We start from the raw sequence: 22,873 nt of genomic DNA, 5'->3' as shown, positions 1-22,873 counted from the left end.
AACTGTTGCAACTATTAAGTGAATAGAAGTGATATACTGGTATGAAGAGAGAGGCTCTTTTTTTTCCTTTGCTGTTGCCATGTACTTTCTCTACTACCTTCTGTGAGTGCTGATATTTTAGGTTCCATTTACATGTGCTTGAATTTGAAGTGAGGCTGCTTCAACGCTCTCTAGCAGCCTCCAGTGTCTCGTGAATCAGCATCCCAGTGCTTAAAAATGGCGGTGGGGGTGCTTTAACTAAAGCTTATTTGATGAGCTTTAGATAAAGCACTCCCACCACCATTTTTAAGTGCCAGGACACTAATACATGAGAGGCTCTGAGTGCTTTAATTAGACCGGCTTTCAGAGCTTCTCCAATTAAAGTGCGACCTTCACTCCCAGACGACGTTTATAAATGCCTTTAGTTTGGGAACTTGGAACATTTTTGTTAGTGAATGAAATAGGGTAGATTTTTCCCTCTCAGTGGGTGCATCTACACATGCGCTTTACTGCGGAGTTGACTAATTAACTCAGTGATAAAGCATCACAATCTACAGGTAGCTGCCAGGGAGCAGTAAATTAGGGAGCAGTAAATTAATTAACTCTGTCATAACTGATAGTACTGTCAGGGATACTACAGTCTTGCGGTGGAGTCATTTACTGTGCTGAAACACATGTGTAGATGGTGACAGGGGCTGGCTGGGGCACAAGGGTGCTAAAGTGCAGTGGCTGCCTGCCACATAGCTCTGCACTTTAGCGCTCTCATGCCACAGCCAGCCCCTCTGCTGCTCATCACTGCCACCTGGAGCCCAGGGCTGACCGCCACGATTTAAATCATGTTAAATTGTGTACAGTTCACGAACAGAAATTGTGGTGCTTAAGAATGTTTCTTGATAGACTCATACTCTAATAACTTCGTCTGTCCTGGAGACATATGACTGATTTATGTATCTTTTCTGCTACACCTGTGTTTTAATTTAGAATTACTTTGCATTAGTTGTGCCAGGCTGCAGAGATTGTTTCGAGCTATACCTATTTGTTTTCCAGACATAGATTAAAGTATCTTTCTTCCACTATTAGTGTCAATAAACCTAGGGGTACATTGCTTAGAATGTCTGATGTTTTAATATATAGGTATGTTAATGGACAGTTCCTCAGCACTGGTGAGACCGCAGCTGGAGTACTGTGTCCAGTTCTGGGCACCACACTTCACCAAGGACGTGGACTTGCTTGAGAGAGTCCAAAGAAGAGCCACCCATATGATCAGAGTCTTACACAGTAAGCCATACAAGGAAAGGCTGAGGGATCTGGGACTCTTCAGCCTGAAGAAAAGGAGGCTGAGAGAAGCAGCTTACTGCTACGCTAGGGGAGTACATCAAGGGCTTTGTGGACAACTGTTCACCAGGGCACCCTTGGGGAAAACTAGGAGTAATGGCCACAAACTCCTGGAAGACTGATTCAGGCTCAAAATTAGGAAAAACTTAGGACACAGGGTGTCCAGACTGTGGAATAAGCTCCCTCCAGAGGTGGTAAAATAACCTACCCTGAAGATCTTCAAGGACAGTCACCTTGCTGTGATCACCTGACTCCCAGTTATTTTTCCTGCTTGGTTCAGGGGGCTGGACCTGATGATCTTGCAAGGTCCCTTCCAGCCTTACAATCTATGAATTTATGAATCTAGGAACCGATGAATCTTTAGGCTCCTCCAAAACTACTGTATGTGGCTGGGGTAAAGGGTGTATAGTGCATTTGTTTAGTTGCAACTTTTATCCAATCTGATAGAAATTGTTCACTCAATGAGATTTGCCCAACAATAATTACTTGAGAATAAGATATTCACTGAGAAATAATAGTTAACAAATCCTTTTTTTGGAACCCAGAAGGCACAGCTGTATCTCAATTGACTTCATTTGTATTATCCTAGAGATGATATTAATCTCAGATTTTAGAAACAAATTGGATTAAGAAGGGCTATATAATTAGTGATAGATGTGAGATTCTTATTGCTCTAGGTAAAAAGAGTATATTAATATTAATATATTCTGTAGCTGCATCAGGTTGTGATTTGCAAGTCAACAAGCAATACTATAATATTAAATATAAAATAGACAGTACTCAGCATTTCTAGGGCCATAATTATTAATTTATTGGAAGTAATAAGTTGTAGAGTGTGTTAAAAATGCAATGACTAGCATGAGAACACTAGCACCTGATTAAGAACACTTACACCCTTCAGTTTTCACTAACTGCCAGCCTCTTTAGTGCCAAAATTGTATAATATCATTAATATCCATCTTTCAGTCTTTTAAAACAGGAGTGTCAGATGTTGGCTTCTAAAACATAGCTGAAAATGGAACATATTCAACTCATTCATCTCAGTATAAAAATAAATTATAAGAAGATCATACATCCAGGATCATCTGCAAACTATATTTTAGAACCAATTCCTAATTTAAACTGTATTTAAAATTTAACATAAAACACCGGGAAAGTGAAATAAACTTTCTACAGAATGGTGTAACATTATTCACTTTTGTAATGTATATTTTGGGACCTACCAAAACTGCAATTTTGCAATTTTCACGGAAACCTTGAAAAAGTGTGGGCTCCATGAAATGCATGGGTCCTGCATTTTTGGCAGGCTCCCTGAAAAAAAAATTCCAAAAATAAAATGCTGACTCTCTGTGTGGCAGTGTAGGGTGGGACTGGATAACGGACAACCCTCACAGCCAATTAGCATTGAGGGGGTCAAGTCACCAGGGACCCTCAGCCAGTCAGAGGCATGGAGGAGGACCTTTGTGTTCCGCCTGTGAAAATGGCTACCAGTCTCATGATCTGTATGCAAATTATCTGGCATCCACCACAAGTTCAATAGATCCCCATGTATATATTCATGGTATATGCATGCTGCATCTTTTTGTTTTGTACCTCTGAATTCTTCACCTATATCACAATTCTAATTCCAGACTGCACATTAAACTGTTACTATATAAAATACTGCCAATTAAGCAGCAGCAACAACGCAAATTCTGGTACAGAACTGAGTAGTTGTGAACCATAAGTATAGTGTGCCAGCTGCTGGTCCACTAGGCATTCTCGAGCCACTTTTGCTCAAGCACTTTACTGGGTTGGCTCCGGTCCTGCTTGAGGACCCCGGAGGGTGCCTCGGATGACGTTGGAAGACCCCCTAAACTCGCCTGCCATGACTTTGAATGGATCTTCAGTGGTGGGGGTCCCCTTCGAAGCAGCCTCCAGGGTTGTCACACCTTCGGCAGGCACTCACGGGGCTCCGACCTCCCCTACACCCCGGCCAGACGCCACCTTCTGCTGCAGGTCTCCCGGTCTTCTTTTCTACTGGCCCCTCCTCATCTCTTTCCTTGGACTTCCTGCAGCCCCAGCTCAACAGGACCCGGCAGCCTAGGCTAGGCTCTGGTAGGAGGGCTAAGAGGCCCTTGAAGCCTGCTGACCCTCTCTTATTCTGACACCCGTGGTGCCACCATGTGTAAAAACAAAACCCCACCACCGTGCCTACTGGGGAGGAATACCCACCGGGCAAGAAAGCCTGAGGAAAGTAGCGCCCTAGCTCAAGGATCCCTACGACTGCCCAGTGCCTCAGAGCCCCCCCTAGGCGGCCCCCCCCTCTGGGGACGTTGCCGTGGCCCCCTGAAGTCTTGTAGCCCTGGCCTGCTCCTCCGCTGGCTTCTTCGTCAGTGCTCCCCACCGGTACCTCTGGCAGCTCCTTTGCTGGCTCCTTCGCTGGCTTCCCTGTCAGTTTTCTCACCGGCGTCTCTGCTGGCTCTCATGCCGGTTCTGCTGCCGGCTTCCTCACCGGCTTTCACACCGGTTCTACTGCTGGCTTCCTCGCCGGCTTCGCTGCCGGCTCTCACACCGGTTCTGCTGCCGGTTCTTTCACCGGCTTCCCTGCCAGCTCCGCTGTTGTCGCTGCTGCCAGCGCCCCTGCCAGCTCCACTGCTGGCTTCTCTGCCGGCTTCGCTATCGGTGCCTCCACAGGCTCCGCCTCTGCTGTCCCAGGCTGCCCGACGCAGTGGCTGCGCCTCCCGGGGTGTGGGCTTCCCCGTCGAGCCTCCGCTCACCAGCCCCCTTTCTGTGCCTGCTGGGCTGAACTTTATTCCCGTTGGGTGGCATCTCTCGCTGATGTCACCCGGCCGCAGCTGAATATGAGCACGGCTAATGAAATGCGCGGGCGGTTTCCCGGTGTGCGCTCCTCTGTCACCTCCAGCTCCTGTGAGGGGTAAGTACGGGCTTTCTTCCCCTTTGGTTTTGGCCCGGGGTTTCCCCATAGCCCCGATGTCCCTGGGACATGTAGTATTTCCATTGGTAAAAGAAACTCAGTTTTATAGGACTGAGTGAAAATGTCAGAATGGCAACACTTACAGAGACATCAATCATATTATATTTTAAAGAGCAAAAAATGTTTTCTGATTGACAGCATACATTTTTGGATAAACAAATTCATCAATCTTCTGTTAATGACTGATCTTACATGACTGTTTAACGTTGCAAACAATGATACTTTGTATTTTTATAATACATTTAACCTGAGAATCTTAAAAGGCTTACTTCATTAACTAGTGTTTATTAAGTATAACATTACTCCCAAAGACAGACATAATATCTATTTTACATAAGTATAAACTTAAGCACTGAAAGGTAAGTATCTTGCCCCAAATAGCCCAGAACATCTGTGAGAGTGCTGGGAACATGACCAGGAGGGACAGATCTTTTGCTGATGTGCCCCCAGAAGTCTTTACACCTAGTCTCAAACTAATTGTATACATGCATGGATGCAAGACAATCATTCATATTTTGTTGACCTAGAAATAGAAGGCAAGGCTGATTTATTCACACTAATGTCTGTAACAGGACAGCTCCCTGTTAAGAGAGATGGACAGTCCTGGAATAGGAGCACAGCTATAGGTGAGATCAGCTGGCAGTTAAAAGCCCAAGGGGAGAAAGAGCAGGCAGCCCAGCTTGGGGGAAGGGAGCAGTTTGTAGGCAGGGAGCAGACTGAAACTCAGCAGAGTTCATGTGTAGGAAGGACCAGAGGCAAAGGGTACTTTTCTGATGCCTGAAGAAAAGCTAAAGGTTTGCTTTACTTGTTTATTTGGACCAAGGAGTGCTGTTTTGCATTGTGAGGACTGGCCCAGAGAGCAAAGCCAGACAGTGGGGCTGCAGACTCCCAAACCTGCTTATGGATCACTGTTCGAATGGTCTGAAGCATTCCTAAGGGGCATTTACAGTGACTTAAACATTGGATTTGTTTAAAAAAAAAAAAAAGAGCATAGCTGACCTCTCTGTGTGAAGTAGGAGGAGAAGCTGTTTTCTTCCTTTCCCCAGCTGTTTCAAATTGTGAAATTCTGGATGATAAAGTCAAGAATGAGTAACTTTACTGGATTGCTGCTATCTGAATCCAGACTCCAGTGTAATAGTCTTGCTCCCTTACACCTATAATATAATTATAGGAAAAATGAATTGATTTATTACAGTTTTTAACAGGACAAAATAAATAGATTTAACATGCTCCTTTAATAAAAAGGAAAGCAAAGCATTTTAGCCAGTGATTTCACACCAGGGTATCTAATTTTACCTGCATAAAGTCTTTTTTTAGGCTCTTAAATTCTCTTTACTTTTATTTAAGAGGTGCTGAACATGGGGATCAGACACTTACAGTGGGGATCTTACAGTTCCTTTAACAAGATTGAAAATAACCATTGATCTTTATACCAAGTACCATAGGGCAGTCTCTCATTAAAAATAATGTTTGACGTGGTATGCTAGGTTTGAAAAACATTTCTAATATTTCATTATTTTAAAATGACTTGTAAAGTGTATGTGTCCCAATTTTCAGTACTTTCTATGTTTCTGAAACTGGAAAAGCATATGGGTTAATATTCTTTATCCATTTTTTAAATATCAGTGGGGGACTGCTTATGCATCTAGAATACATAACACTAAGAAAAGGAAGCAATACACTAGGCTGCTAAGCCATTTGGTTGGCAAGCAGGCACACTGGGTGCTATATAGGAGTTAATTGAACAAGAGCACCTTCAGATATTTTATTCCAGAGTAGGCAGAATATAGGCATGTTGCAGCGGGTAATGTATTTGAGTTTTCAATGGGGAATTTCTCTGGTGCCATGTTCATAGAAGGTATCCAGATTGTAGCCATATTGGTCTAGAGGAAAAGGCAGTCAGGACTCGTAGTAGACATGATATCTTTTATTAGACCAACAAGATTTTTGCCAAAAAAATTCCTTAATTGCAAGCTTTTGGGCACAAACACCCTTCATCAGGCATTGGAGAACAGATTGTAGAAGCTCTCCTAGGTTGAAATGAAAGTTCATATTTTATAGGATTTCACAGAGGAGTCAATAGATGGAAAACTCCTCTGGGCAGTCAGTTCATAGCTGGTATGAAGCCTCTCACCTCCTGTGAGGTTCTGTGATGATGCGAATTACCTTGAAACAAAGGCAGGAGCAGGATGTAAGTTTTCAGGTGGTCATAGTTGCTTCCTGCTTGGGAAAATGAAGATGAAGATTTCATTTTAAAGAATCGGTTAAAATTTGATATCTTCCATTTGTCAGATATCCAGGTTGTAGCTGTACTGGTCCAGAGGAAAAGGCAATCAGGACTCATTTATGTTCACAGAAGAGTATTAATAGTGGCCCTGTTGGGGGTCAGGGGGAGGTGGAGGAGAAGGGCGGGGAGGAGAGTAAGTAAGGAGAAAGGGCTGAATCCTTCAAAGTACTGAATGTGCTCCTGTGGGGTACTGACCAGTCCAACTCCAATTAACTTTTATTCTACCAACAGTGGAGACAAAGTAAAGGAGTGTGTATGTTGGGGGAATCTAAACACCTCATTTGAACTTGCCCTTGGGACATGGCCAGGTGTTTTAAGTTGAAACAATGGTCAGATGCTTGGGGTTGCTTAAGGAAAAAGAAGAAAAATATAGCTACTTTGATTTTGATCTCATTCATGTGATAAAAGTTCTAACAGCTTCCGATCATTCTGGCAAGTCTACAGACCTTTCTTAATTAATAATATTGAAAATTCATCTAAATATAATGATGGCAAAATCTGAACTCATTAAAGTGGGACATTGGTAGGATTACTTTGCATTTTCCCAGCATTATTCTCTCTTTATATGTTTTACCTTTGTAGCTGTGGATCAAAGCATACTTAGCTTTCTTTGTTCTAAGTGAATCTTACTGAAATAGAAGCTCAGAAAGGCATTTTCTGCCAAAAAATGTAACCAGAGAAGTCACGATCGAGTTCAGCTTGTTAAATCTGTTTATTCAATGTGCTTAAGTCTTTTTGGAATTTTCTAAAAAATAAAACATGAGTACATTTGGGCAATAGGACATGACAAACAATACATTTTTGGGGAATTTGGGTTGAGTCATGTCAACCATGGAGAACATTTTACTCTTTGAAACTGCTCTGCCCAGTGATTAAGCTGCTTTTATTAAATTATACATAAAGGAAATACAAAAGAATATGAGATATGGATTGGCCTGCATGGTGAAGCTTTGATGCCTTGGACTTGAACACAGAAACTGTTGTACTAGATCAGACCCAAGATGCCTTTACTTCATAATGCTGCCTGCGACCGTTGCTTGCTTAAGATACTTCTGAAGCAGGTATAAGAACACCCTGTTTGAGCAGAGGTGGGATACTTTGTCCACCACATTAGTCTTTTCCTGAGCTCCAAGAGTTGGAGGTGGATTTCAGTCCTGGGGCATGTGGTTTAATATCGCTTCCAAAAATTTTGTTGTAATAATTTCTTACAATTGGAAATTCGTAATATCAATATAAATATTTGAATCTTAAGTTCTTGGCCTAGGTGACTTCCTGTGGCTCTGAATTCCACAGTTTGATTAATCAGGGCTCATGGACAGAGGTAATATCTTTTATTAGACCAACAAGATTTTTGCAAAGAAATTTTAGAAACTTTAAAGATTTTTTTTTACAAAAATCTTGTTAGTCTAATAAAAGATATCACCTCAGCCCTGATTACTTTTTTCTCTAGACCAATATGACTATAATCTGGATACCTGACAGTTTAATTATGCATTGTGTGAAAATGTGTTTTCTTCTTGTCCATTTTGAATTTCCTATCAGAATTTCATTCCCTTGTTGTTGTGTTATGAAATGGAGATAAAAAGTATTCTTGATTTGCCTTCTTTATACTTTATTTTTCGTAGTTTTATCCTGTCTTCAGCTATTATCTTCCCCCCCCTGCAAACAAAACAGTTCTAGTGTTTTCAACTCTTCTCCTGAGAGTTTTTCTTTGATATTGATCATTGCCATTGCTCAGATCCCCTATTGGTACTGCAATATCCTTTTAGAGAAAGGATGACCAGTGCTACACACTGGGCATGTCTACATATGCACTTTAATGTGCAATAGTTTATTTTACTGTGCATTAAAGTGGCATGTAAAAAATCATCCTAATGAATAGGCTACTGTGCATTAAGCATCACTTAAAAAGCATGTTCTTGCACTACTGTGCATTAGCACAGCTTAATGCGCATTTAATTAGTACCTCATATTGGAGGTAGTAAACTGAATGTGCATTAGGAAAAGCGCATTAATGCATGTGTACATGCACCCACTTTATTCCAGATAAGGATGTATTGTTGATTTATTTTAACTCTTTTATGACCACTGCTACACATTTAGCAGAAGTCTTCAATGAACTGTCTACAAGGATACCCATGTCTCCCTCTTGAGTTGACATGTTTAGAAGGCTGAAAGGTATAAAATGCTATGGAGACTGTGGCTTGCAGGTACCTTTCAGTAGCAGCCTGGTGGGGGCGTGCTTGCGATGTGAGTGGTGCCTCCTGGACGTGTCCCTCAGGTAGCGGCCAGAGAGCAACAGGAGGAGGTGGCGAAGTCCAACAAACGGCACAGCATTTTATCAAAAGCTGCAATCTTTACAAATACCAGATGGGGCCGATGAAATCTGCACATTGAGTGAAAATACTGGACAATGGCTCATAGATTTGGAAGTTGATATCTGACTCTATATGACAGACGATGAAGAGGAGGGCAAGCAGGGGTGAAGAGGAGGAGGAGTTGCACTTTATGTAAAAGATCTACATGATTGCTCAGAGCTCCAGCATGAAACTGGAGATAGGCCTGTTAAAAGTCTCACCAAATGCCCTGATGTAAAATATGTAGGAGAAACCAAACAACAACTGCACACAAGAATGAACGCACACTGAAAATCTATCAAAGACAAGAATACCCTATTACCTGTGGGGGCACACATCTCACAAGACAATCACTCCCCCTCCGATCTCTCAGTTCTAATCCTCAAAGGGAACTTTCAAAACACCTTTTATAGATGAGCCTATAAACTTCACTTCATAAATCTACTGGATACAAAAACTCATGGACTCAATATAGCCATTGGATTTATGACACATTACAACCTGCCTGACATCTGATTCACCAGGTACCTGCCAGACCTGACCTTTTATACTTTTCTTTCCCCTCCCTTCTTCCCTTCCTATCCCCTCCTTTTCTACCCTTTTGTCTTCCTAATTTCAAGCTATTTACTTTTTCACAGACATCTTCTTTTCTACCTTAGAAAACTACTACAGTAAAAGAGTCTCCCTTATTTACCTTTGGCTTTTTCTCCCCTCGTTTCTCCCCTTCCCTCCCTTCCCTTCTCTACCTTTTGTTTTCCTAATTTGCACCTATTTACATTCTTACTGACATCCTGTCACACTTTTAGCTTCTTACATTTCTTGGAATCTCAGAACAGCAGAGACTTCCTATGCCTGAAGAAGGGTACTTTTTTACAACTGCTCAGTTGGTCTAATAAAAGCTATCACATCTAGCCAAAGAACTTTGCCTTGACTTTAGCAAGGCTTTTCATATAGTCTCCCACAACATTTTTGCAAGCAATCTAGGAAAGTAGAGGTTGGATGAATGGACTGTGAGCTAGATTAAAAAACTGGCTCGATTATCAGGCTCAAAGGATAGCAGTCAATAGCTCGATATCTAGTTGGCAGCCAATATCAAGTGGAGTGCCCCAGGGGTCAGTCCTGGAGCTGGTTTTGTTCAATATCTTTATCAATGAACTGAAAGATGGGATGGAGTGCACGCTCAGCCAGTTTGCAGATGACACCAAGCTGCGGGGAATAGGGTATGGCTAAGATTCAGAGATAGCTTGACAAATTGGGGGACTGCACCAAAAGACATCTCGTGAGGTTCAATAAGGAAAAATGCAAAGTCCTGCACTTAGGATGGAACAATCTAATGCACTGGTACAGGCTGGGGACCAACTGGCTAAGCAGGAGCTCTGCAGAAAAGGACCTGGGGGTTACAGTAGACAATAACTGAATATGAACCAAAAGTGTGCTCGTATTACAAGAAGGCTAAAGGCATACTGGGCTGCATTAGTAGGAGCATTGCCCGCAGCTCAAGGAAAGGGATTATTCTCCTCTATTTGGCAGGGGTGAGGCCACATCTGGAGTACTACATCCAATGTTGGGGCCCCTACTGTAGGAAGGATGTGGACTAATTGGAGAGGATCCAGCAGAGAGCAATGAATATGGTTAGTGGGCTGGGGCACATGACTTCTGAGGAGAGGCTGAGGGAACTGGGTTTCTTTAGTCTGGAGAAGAGAAGACTGAGAGGGGATTTAAAAGCAGTCTTCAACTACCTGAAGGGGTGGTTCAAAAGAGGATGGAGCTAGACTGTTCTGTGGTGGCAGATGACAGAAGAAGGATCAATGGTCTCAAGTTTCAGCAAGGGAAGCTTAGGTCAAATATTAGGAAAAACTCTCTCACTAGGAGGTGAGTAAAGCGCTGGAACAAATTATGCAGAGAGGTTGTAGAATCTCCATCCTTGGAGGCTCTTAAGACCTGGCTAGACAAAGCCTTGGCTGGGATGATCTAGTTGGGAATGGTCCTGCTTTGAGCAGGAGGTTGGACTAGATGACCTCCTGAGGTCCCTTCCCACTCTAATTTTCTATGATTCTGTGATAGGAGCATTTTATATTTTTGTTTCTATTGTGTTATTTTGTATTTATACAAGCTGAATTTTCATTCAGTACCACCTATATTGTTTAGGTTTCTCTGAAGTTCCTCATAGTGCTTTCTGGCCCCAATTAATTTAAATAACTCTGTCATTTACAGATTTTGCTGCATCAGTACTTATTTCCCTTTCTCCGTCATCAATAAATATATTAACAGTGGATCTATAATGCAACCTTGAGGCTCTCCACTGTTGTTCTTTTGCCATGATGAATAATGTATCCTGTTTCCTATAAGTTGCTTTTAATTTCTGTGTATGTTGAAGCCTTCCCTAACACTCTCTGTTGGCTGTTTAGTCATATTCTTACTGTAACTGAGCTGATGATACCAACCATCACTTATGTACTTCAACATTAAAGGCTTTGTAGGTTCTTGAACTTCAGCCACCAAATCTGAACCTGACCCTTTTGCATCAAGCATCACTGAAAAGAGCAAACAAAAATTAATCTATACAACATCCCTCTTTGAGGAGCAGCATAAAGTGTCAGTATTGAGACAACCAAAATGAAAAGAAAGGGTTATGACTGAGACCAAAAAGCCAATTTTCTATCCTATTCTACTTTCACTGCTATACTAGTTTGGAAAAGGTCATGTAATGGTATGAAGCAAGTTAAAAGTAAAGGATGTGTACTAAGCGTGATGTTACCTAGACACACATTAAATTCCATCAAAATCGCATTCAGCCTATTAGAAGACATGTATCTAATGTCACAGTACCCTGGCATATGTTTATTTTAGCAGTGTTGCTTTGCAAGTTGAAGAACTGGATTTTTTGTTGCATTCTGTTTACTTCAATATATTAATTGCTTTATTCACATTGGACTTACGACAGCAGAGACTGAACATAAAATTGTCTTCTGAAAATAGTTCAGTGGCCTCTATAAAATCCAGATGTCCGTTAGACAATGCAAAGCTACTATTATCCCAAGTGGTGGTATGTTTTCTAAAGAAAGCCCTTGGGGTTAAATTGACCATGAAGATGGAACTGATTTTTAGAAAGCAGCCAGTGTCTCTAAGTCACATTAATGAGGCAGCATGGGGAATCTTGCAGGGAGAATGTCTTTGCTATATACTTTTTCTATAGATTCTGTAACAAGACCTGTCTCTAAGGACAGCCACAGTGGCCCTGGCAGCTGCACTGGTCCTGTCCTACTCACTCTGGTCTTTTGGGGTAACTCTTTGGTATTTTGTCTTTTATACCTGATGGTAAATAAAATGCAAATTTTGGAGTCTGCCTCCAGAATGCTGGAGTGAGCTTTGGGTGCTCTGCTCTGCCCTGATTATCTGGCTGCCTTGGTTTGGCCTGATCTCTCAACTCGATTCCCTGAGCAGGGCATCTCTTCCTACTCTCAGCCTCAGTCAACTCTCTTGTTTAATTCTGGGTGTTTGCCCCTTCCTGTCCCAGGCAGGCAAATTTGTTGGGTGCTTGCCCCTCTCCAGGTACAAAGGGAGATGCACAAGATGCTGCAGGCATTAAAAGTAGAATGGCTCTCAAGAGCTGCTCTAATTTAAACACCACCCTCCCTCTACCCTGGACCATGTGTATAGGCACCCATTAGTTTAAACTAAAACACTTAAACCCCACTCTGGGTCTTTACACCAGATCATCTCCTACCCCACTCTCAACTGTCTCCTTCCAGCTGCCCAGAGTACTTTTGTTGTCTGTAGCACTCCTTCCAGCAACCTTACTTCCAGGAGCTTCTCTCCCTGAAATGCTCAAGGATAGATTGACTCCTCTAGCCCAGGAGCCAGCTGCTCTGCAGCCTGTACTTTACTGACTGTCTGCCCCTTGTAGCCTGTTTCAAGGCAGCTTGCTCCAGGACAGCCACTTTCAGCTTTGTAGCTCCTGTCCCTATGTTCCCTTGGCTGCTTACTTTTTTGCAGCTGTCATTAACTCAGCTGTCTACACTAGTTTGAAGCCATGTCTGCCCTCTTGATCTTAAAGTAACATGTGTCGGGGCCCCTGTTATAGATACATAGAGAATAGGGCTAACATTTTCAAAAGTGGCTTAAAGGGCCCTGGTTTTCAGAAACTGCAAAGCAAAGGCCTTTTCAATGCTCAAGACTCAAGTGCAGCCCACAGAAAACGAGGCACTGAAAATCACTAGTCACTTCTGAAAACCTTTAAGTGCCTGTGGTTGTTAACACGATGCCTTACATCAACACTAAAGCTATTTTCTTAAAGTAATAGCAACCTGTAGTTTTGGATATGCTAAACAATGGTAGGAAATCTAAATAGCTAACTCCTAAAACATAGAAATCACTTATACTGGGGAACAAATGACCCCCAAAAATAGAGCTTCATGTCTCACAAGGTTGTAGTCCCCCAAACCTGTACTCTGTAGCAGAATTTCATAGAGTCCACTAGGTCTGGGTGTGCTGGGGTCTTTGGCCATGACAAAGTGCATGATTTATTTCTGTAAAGGTTGCCTCTAGAAACAACATGTTAATGTTACCCTGGTGCACAGCGTTGCCCACGGCCGCCACCAAATAGTGGGATCCTATAGTGCCCAGTAGCCAGCGACCTCGCCCAACCCTTTAAGTGGCTGTGGCAGGTTGCTCAAGAAGAGGGTCTCCCTTTACAGAGGATGTGCCTTGCAAACATGTGATTAACTTTATACATGATTTAATTATATGTAATATAAATTACAAATAACCAAGCAGGTTTAACTCATAATGGCTATTAAAGAAAACATGCAATACACACCCAGAGCCCTGGTAATGACAATCACAACAACAGATAACCTTTTCTTTGGATACCCCTAACCCAAAAGGAGAATAATAATCACAGATAGATAATAAGGCCAACATTGAGCCAATTGAGTTAAAGACTTATAGGCTTGCCCATATTTATTTACACAACTAATCAATAACTTATACTCAAGGATGAATATGATGGCTCTCTGCACACTTAGGAACCTGGAAAGATGCCTTGAGAGGAATAGCCACTTCTTTGCCCCTCTCACTGGAGCTGTGGGCAGGTTCTCCCTGGCTTGGGTCCCTCGGTTCTTGCTTCCTCACTGGCATCTCTGCAATATACCCCTCTGTCCCCTGATTCATGTCCTGACACAGCAGGCTGCACAGACTGGGCTGCTGGCTCAGGCAGTCCCCCTGGCCAGTATGCACACACCCTGCCAGACAGTCGGGGTGGGTTTTGTCACCTCCTCATCCTGGCTTTCTCACAGGAAGCCTCATCGGAGATAAGTAGGGTCGAGCATCCCCTAAGCCCTGCCTTTCCCCACCATGACTCCAGGTGGCTGCTCTGACTCCCTGCAGCCTGTGTCCCACCTTCTTCAACCCTGCATGCAGGTGGACTGGGCCTGTCTCCCTCCGGTCCCACCTCCCTAGTGCACATTAACCCTGCTCAGGGTTTGCGGGTTCCTTCCCAGTTGGGCCCTCAGTGCAGCTTTGCTCTTCGCCCAGGGAGGATTTCTGGGCTCGGACGCCTCCCCATCCTACAGCAATTCCCCTGGTGGCTCTGCAGGCTCTGGGGAAGGACCGCCACAGCCAGGCTTTCTCCAGCCGTCAGCCTGTGCTTTTCTCCCTCCCTCCCAGGGGGGAAAAACCCTGTTATCAAAGAACTTCTTTAGCCACTCCCCCACAGGGATTTTTTTTTGGAGGCTCCCACAATGGCCACCGTGTTCCCTTTTCTTCTTTCAAAATGGGTCTCTCCAGGTGGGTTTCATCCACCCACATTATAGTGCCTTCACTGGGACCAACACCCCGCTTTCTCAGCACGCTGTCTGTAGAGTGGCAGCCTTCCCATGCTGCTGCTCACCTGCGCTCCTCGTGAGACACTTCCCCTTTCAGGTAATCGCAATCTTACTGCTTGTTACATCAATTATCATTATTCCTGCTGTTATACTACCTGGTAACTCGGGGGGTAGAAGGGGGCAGTGTTTTACAAACAAATAAATGAACCGTCACTGACCTAAAATGCTTACAGCTTATTGTACACGCAGTGAAATCAGAAGGCAACAAATGAAACCCCTTCTTCTAATGATTTGAGTAAAAAGATTATAAATATTGGGGAGGAGAGGGAGGATTGAAAAAGTGAAAGGAAAGGGAGAATTCTTAAAGTCATAGTTTCATCAATGTTAGGGGCTAGAAGGGACCTTACGGGTCATCAGGTCCAGCCCCCCATGCACTTGGGCAGGAAAGACTGCTGGGATCAGATGACCCCAGTGAGGCGGGTGTCAAGATGCTTTATGAATATCACCAGGGTGAGTGACTGTACCACCTCTGCGGGGAGCCTGTTCCAAACCCTCTGCACTCAACTTGTAAAGTTTTTCCTTATGTCCAGTCTGAAGTGATCTTCAAACACTAGTTTACTTCTTATGAAGTATCTTCATAAACTAGTCAAACACTAGTTTATGAAGTTTCCTCTTCCACTGGATGGAGCAGAATTGTGACACACAGGCTATGTTGAATATGTTCAACATAGTCTGAGTCTGGTCATTTGGGGTCACTGAGTACAAACTCACCTACTGGATCGAGGCTGTAGGAATATTACAAATGTCATTATAGCTTAGTTAGTCTAAAAATTAATAGTTCAATATTGTTTTGATCTGTTTGATTTATAAACATCTCAGTGGGCACCAATCCCACTGTTTAAATGCAGAGTATCAAAAACAATGTAAAGGATTGGTCAGCCAGAAATGTCTGCTAGATCCCTCTGACTTGCAGTCTGCCTTCATCCCAAAAGCTTGGAATGACCTTTAAAGCACGTGTGGCACTTTGATACATCGGGGCTTTTGTGGAAAACCTAGATACAGACATTGTGAGGGAAAGGCCCTGCAGGAAGCTCTCTCCCCCTTATTTATATAAGGGGAACATAACTTAAGCACTCTTGCTGATCTCAGCTGAGGCAGTAAGACATGGGGAAGAGTAGTTCTCTCTTGGGTATCTAGATCCCCGGTCATGTAGGACTTTCTGGATTAAAGTCAGCACTGGGCAACTAATTGGCATCCAGAGCAGATCTTGGAACACTCTCGGAGTGAGCTCTTGGTGTGAAACTTTGGTGGAACAAGACATTATTAATTAGCTTCTGTTTCCTGATAGCTGCACAGTATAATGTCACCTAGTGAATATAACAACAATCCAATCTGGAAGTGGCAAAGTTGTGGATATTTGTGGCAAGATTGCATGAAAGAGAGTGAAAGCATGTGCTTATCAGGCTCAGAGAATTAAAAAACCCCACACTTTTGTCACAGATGTTACCTGAACTTTGAGGAACAGCCCAGGCTCTAATGACATATAGCTCTGTTACAAATGTAGATCACACTCCTTCAGTCAGAAACACAGACATAAATTCCTCCATAAACTCTTCTGGCTACTTTTCCCCATCCCACCAACATGTTCTCAGCCTTATTTGGGATAATTCAAAGCCAATTAGCTCTTGTCCAAGTCTTAGGTTCATGCAGACACTAGGCTATTCATTCCACTATTCAGGCCAGGTCAGCTGTGATTGATCAGCAGTTTGTATATTTTCTAATCCTTTGTTAAACTCCAGAACTGTTTAATTTCCAGCTTCAACATGTTGCTGTTTTTTTTCTCACTAAGATGGAAAACACTTTTTTTTTGGAAGAAGAGTTGAGTGGAATTTGAGCCATCCTCTGCATTTTAAGCCAAAGCATGCTGCTGACTGAGCCATGGAAATGCATGGTGATTCCAAATCCACTCTGTCAGCTGCAGTTGTGCAAGTTAAGTTGCTATTTGTGCAAGAAGATCTGAGAATGGTAGGAGTGGAAGTGGGAAGAATTGATAAAATGTTATGTTTTCATTTTAAATCCTTTCAATTGAACCCTCTCTCAGGTTATTGTGGCAGTTTGGCAAAATACTGTCATTGATCAAATGACCTCTGACTAAATATCTGGCTGAAAACACGACAACTTCTTATACTAGTTACACAATTAGGATTTTATCCTACTTCACTGAAGTCAATGTGAGTTTTGCCTTTGATATCACTGGGAGCAGGACTGGTAGGATGTCACAAATGTCTGCCTAAATATAAAATGAGAGGTAAAATCAAATCATGTATTGTTTGTATTTTATTTTACTGATGCCAGGCATAAAAACACAACCATAGTCTGGAGTCTGTCTTTGTCTCCCCCTACACACACACACACACACACACACACACACACATTATATAAAATATACAGTGCACACACACGTATATAGTTAGATGTATATGCAAATACACACATTCACTTAACCCCCCCCTTAAACAATTTGTTGGTCAGATGGCCAAAATGTTATGTATGCTTCTACCTCTTCTCTCTCTCTCTCTCTGGTCTCAGAGGCCTCAAGGGCCTGCAAGCAGATTTTCTAGTGGTATGTTGGGTATCCAAACTGATATCCAGTTCACACAATGGAAAAACACTAACACCAGCAACCAAGAGAAAGCTGGTACCAGCAAAGGAAATCAGACACTACAACTCTGTGGCTTTCTCTGTGGGAAGAGGAGCCAATTCCAATGGCCGAAGCCTTTTTCCTGAAGTTAGATATTAGGTCAGGCAGGATCCTGCTGCCTCCACATGTGGCTTCCTGCTGGAGTGCTGGAAGCCCCATGTGGAGGCACAGAGCCCACCCAGCTTGATGATGCGTGGCTCTCGGTCCATGCACCATTGGACCGGGCCAGCTGCCTCTATGCCTCCACTTGGGACTTCCAGCTCTCCAGTGGGAAGCTGCACATGGAGGCATGGAGCCCACCCAGCCTGATGGTGCACAGATCCCGCCTGCAGTGCCACAAGCCCCATGTGCTGGCATGAAGCCAGCCTGGTCTGTTTGAAGGCACGTGCTAGTGGGCCAGGCTGGCTCTGTGCCGGCACATGCAGCCCCTGGGACTCAGCCAGAGGCATATGCCACTGGGTGGTTTGCTTGCTGCGGCCATAAGCACCCCAAGGGCTTGCTGCTGCAGAGCCATTGGTAGCAGGGGCTGTGCACCATGGGGGCGGGGGGATATGTGGCAGGGGGGCCCACATACATCTACACCCCTTCACAACCCCCCACAAGTCCCCCCACACACCTACACCCCTATCTTTTCACAACCCCGCCACAAACTTCACACTCCTTCACAATCCCCCACAAACCCCACCTCCCACACACCCCATAACCTTTCAACCCCCCCAAACCCCACACCTGCCCACAAACCCAACATACTCCCATACCTACACCCCCTCACAAATCCCACACCCCCACACCTGCCCACAAACCCCACACCCCCTACATGCCCCCACACTTTCACAAATACCCCCCACACCCTACACCCACCCTCCAACCATACAAAGTACCTGCATATATTTCTAAAGAAGGTTAAAATAGTGTTATGTTTAGTTTAATTTGTAAAAAAAATTAATAAAAGTAATTAATTTTTCATAATTGCATAATTTTGAGTTTTTCTACACAATTCCCTGGGGTGTAATACTTGCCATCTTCATGAAGAATGCTGTTGCTTGGAAGAAGAGGGCCAGACATTCTAGCTTAAGCATTTCTAAAAATTCAAGCACCAAAGTAAAGAAGTTCACCTGTCTTTATGGAAAAACACTTCTTTTTAAGTGCGATCTGTTCATTAAGATAGATCATATTGCCTGATAGTATGATTTTGTAAAACTGCATAATCCTTAAGCCTTAGAAAAAACTGGATCAAGACACACATCTACATTAACTTTATCACTTAAGCATGGTAGAATCCCTGTCTAAAATGTCTAGGCTTTCAAGCAGTGCCATAAAATGTACAAGAGATCCCCATTTGAGATGCCATAACTCAAGCTCACCCTAATTGGAAGATTTATGCAAATGTAATGTTAACTAGCTTTGATTTATTTATTTTTTTCCAGAAGATTTGACAGCTTTTAGGGCATATTTCCAGTCTAAGCTGATCCTTATTTACGGGAACTCATGAGTTTGACACCACAACTGCGTACATGGTCCAGAGTATTTAGCTGGGATTTAGTCAGGTGTCAGTATGAATTACACATGATGCCTCTAAACAGAACTGTCCTAGAAGCATAATCCAAAGAAGGAACTAAAGATTCCAGAGTTGGTTTGCCAAATAAATTAAATATAATGTGCGCGCCTTGTAAACAAGAGGAAGAAAAACATTTTGTGTTTGGATGCTTCATATCTTTCTTATATTGGTTTAATGACAGTAGCATCTCTTCATTATTACACGAATCTCTCAGACCTAGTGATTCAATATAAAGCTCTTCCAAAATATTTATCAGACTATTGTTTATTAAAATAAGGATTGAACCAAAGAGGAAACATTCTGTTTCTAGTTACAATCCACACGATAATAAAAGACTGTTTGTTTAAGGACTAACAGGGAAAGTAGGACTGAAGGAAGCAACAAGCTCTCGGGAGATAGTCATAATTACTTTAGAATTGTAAAGGGCAAATTACAATGAAGAATTTTGAGAATGGTATGTGTGTGTGTACACACACACACACACACACACACACCATTCTCAAAATTCTTTATATATATTATATATATATAGATATATATCTCTCTCTATATATATGACCTCTCTCTCTATATATATATAGATATCTATAGATATATCAGACTGTGAAGCCATGAATACATCTACATATTGGAAAACCCAGTACCTTCTCAGAAAGAGGTCACCTTTTTGTTTTGGATCATTTCTAGTTTTCAGTCCCTAAGGAAATGTCTGAATGGAGAATATATTTTTAAATTCTGTAGTCTGCCTGCATATTCTTATTGAATGAGCCTTTCCCACAAAGAAAGGTGGGATAATTTGTATTAGCTTTCCAACTTCAATTAAAATGCAGCTAAAAGATTTCTTATTGGAAAATTATAGTCAGTTTCCATGTGGAATGTAGCATGCAAACCATGTTCTTGTTGGGATGAAAAATAAGTAAATTTATTTTGGATTCTTAAAAGAAGTCTTTAAATTATTCAAATCATCAGTGACTATATTAATTCAAGCTCGAGAGACCAGAACTCCTAATCTTTAAGCAAAGAAGGATTCAATCTCTTCTTCCTCGAACAAGTAACTTTCTAGAGATGTGGTTGAACATTTGGTATACGATATGATCAAATAATGCTACAACATGAAATCTTGTGATTTGGAGCTGTACAAAATGATAGTGTGAGATTCACAATACGAAACAATTTGCAACTGATTAGTTAATGCCATAATTTGCTCTCTGAGCTAATTTCACATAGCCATTCCTTTCAAGTGTATCTGGTGTAGATGGAAGCCAAGATCCTTGGATGTGCCTGTTGGAATTTGAATGACTCAATAATTCAGCTAAAATGCCTTCATTAAATCTAATGACCAATAGCAATTTTACAGTTACTTTTAAATGAATGCTCTAAAATATTACAATGCAATACTAATAATACATTATATAGCAGTGTTACAATACTTATCAATGACAGCATCAACAGTCATTACAATTACAAGTATTTCATCAGAATACTTATAACTGGGCTAGCGAGGGAGACTTTACCTGTCCAATGCTGGCTGCCTCCAGCAGATCAATTCACACTAGCAAATAATCTCTCTCTCTCGTTCCATTTTATACCCCTAGCTTTCTCATTGCATTATAGCTGGAAACTTCACATATATTTGTCTTACCTTTTCCATACACCAGTGAAACTTCCTTTGCCATTTGCTCTAGATTTTCCCAGGGCTGGCACCATTTCTCCTATCCTTCCTTCTACATTAGCACATGTGTAGACATTTACACTCTTTTCCAAGGACATTAGCATTTTCAGTGTTCCAGGTGATTGCCTCTTTCTGTCTTCCTTAACTCATGGATCCCTATATTGTCATGCTTGTATCTGATAAAACATCCCATCACCTATTATATTATATTTCTTAATTCCTACAGTGACAGAAGATCCCGATCTTGAACTTGCTTTTCATTCATACAGCTCCCAGAAGTATGTCAGCTACCAGTGGCCTGTAAGGGCTGATATAAAAGCAGTGTAAGGGAGTCAAGCCATGCCCTTTGTCATAAACCCTGTGTCAGCAGTAGGGGCTTGGATAAATGCTCTGCTGGTCCTATGCTACAGAAATGACCCACAACATAAAAAAAACAAACCTGGAGGCATGCACAGGAAATCAAATGTGTATTCACTTTCCAGAACCCAGGGCATTGGGGGAATCTGGGGAAAGCTGTGAAGGAGAAAAATTCTACTTCAGCTACATAGTATGTTAAGCTAGTGTAACTGGCAGCAGGTTTTCCCCATTGTCCTGTATCCACCTCCTTGTCTCATAACCATGCATTGGTGTGTTTCAGGGGTAGATCCAGGAGGGATGCTGTGGCAACACCTCCCTCCCCCCAACTCCACCCCAACTTTAAAACCAACTACCTGGGAGGGGCAACAGCATTTCTATTTATGCTGTTCTATTTCTTCCGCTGAGGGAGTCTGCTGACTTCATGGCTCATTGCCATCTCCCTGATTCATGGATTTCTCTTTACTCCACAGGTATTAACAACCCTCTTAGGTATCCAGGCTGTAGTCGTATTGGTCTAGAGGAAAAGGCAATCAGGACTCGTAGTAGAGAGTTCATATATTTCATAGACATTCAGGCTGGAAGGGACCCCAGAGCATCGAGTGCAGTCCCCTGCCCCAGGGGCAGGGAGTCAGCAGGGATCATAGGATCCCAGCAAGATAAACATCCAAATGTCTCTTGAAGACGTTCAGAGTAGGTGCTTGACCCAATGATGAAGGGTGTTTGTGCCCGAAAGCTTGCAATTAAAGACATTTTTCTGAAAAAATCTTGTTGGTCTAATAAAAGATATCATCTGTACTACGAGTCCTGATTGCCAACAACCCTCTTATATTTTTTAATGGCCTTGATGTTCTAGTCTTCAAACTCTCCTTTCTCCTGCAGTTTTGCTGTCTCTTAGCCGTTGCTGGTAATGTCTCTGTTCTATTTCACAGCCCTGAAGACTGTTTTTAGCTATAGGTAAAAATTTTAACTCAAGTGTTGTAACATTAATTCAGGTGTAGCTTTAAGGGCACTGTCAAAATGCTCAAGAAAGCTAGATTTTGTTGTATGGATCTGAATAAGAGATGTCTATTTAACTATAATGACTATGGGACTAATAACATGATATCTTTGACTATTTTGACTATTTTTGCCTAGTTTTTTGCGCAAGGATGGAGATTCCACAACCTTTCTGCGTAACCTGTTCCAGTGCTTTGCTACCTTCCGTGTGTGAGAGTTTTTTCTCATATCTCGCCTAAACTTCCCTTGCTGCAACTTGAGACCATTGCTCCTTGTTCTGTCATCTGCCAACATGAGAGCAGTTTAGGTCGAGGAGGGCAATTATTTTGGGCAGAGGGTCGCTTACCAAGTTTTGGCAAGCTGTTGCGGGCCAAATTGGTAGCCCTGCCCATTGACAGATGTCCCGCCCCTGGTCACCATCTTGTGACTGGAAGTCCTGCCCCCTAACCCCCTGACCTTTGCCACCAGAAGTCTCTCTCCTTGCCCCTGGAAGTACTCTTTAGAGCAAGAGGTTTTGCCATCTTGGAACCAGAAAAATACCAAATTATATTCTAAAAAGTGAACATCTACAGCATTCATTAATTTGCTTTCAAAAATATTTTTGATCTGATTTACATGCGTTTGTGTAGTACATACAGGTGATTGCACAATAGCTTTAAAACAAATCTTACTCTTGTATGTTGTGGGGGGTAGCTATAGGTTTGTGGGGGGCTGTGAGTGTGTGGGTATGTGGGGTGAGAGAGCATGTGGGTGTATGGATATGTTGGGTGTGGGTGGGTATGGGGTTTGTGGGGGGCTGGGTGCCTGGGATGTGTGAAAGGATGTGGGG

General features: G+C 42.5%; 1 long non-coding RNA gene across 3 annotated transcripts in view; it reads right to left on the bottom strand.

The window, feature by feature from the left end:
- Positions 1 to 22,873, bottom strand: part of LOC109281674 (uncharacterized) — a 63,587-nt gene that overhangs the window by 7,419 nt on the left and 33,295 nt on the right. For 2 of the 3 annotated variants that reach the window (XR_009460288.1, XR_009460289.1), the window contains exon 5: positions 5,291 to 5,445. This is a non-coding gene — a long non-coding RNA (uncharacterized LOC109281674). Of the gene's footprint in view, positions 1 to 5,290; positions 5,446 to 19,518; positions 20,999 to 22,873 lie in introns of those variants that run through there. The other variant, XR_009460290.1, reaches the window with a different exon arrangement.

This window comes from Alligator mississippiensis, chromosome 2 (genome assembly GCF_030867095.1).
Source record: "Alligator mississippiensis isolate rAllMis1 chromosome 2, rAllMis1, whole genome shotgun sequence".
NCBI lineage: Eukaryota > Metazoa > Chordata > Crocodylia > Alligatoridae > Alligator > Alligator mississippiensis.
This window is presented reverse-complemented; position numbering and strand designations above follow the sequence as displayed.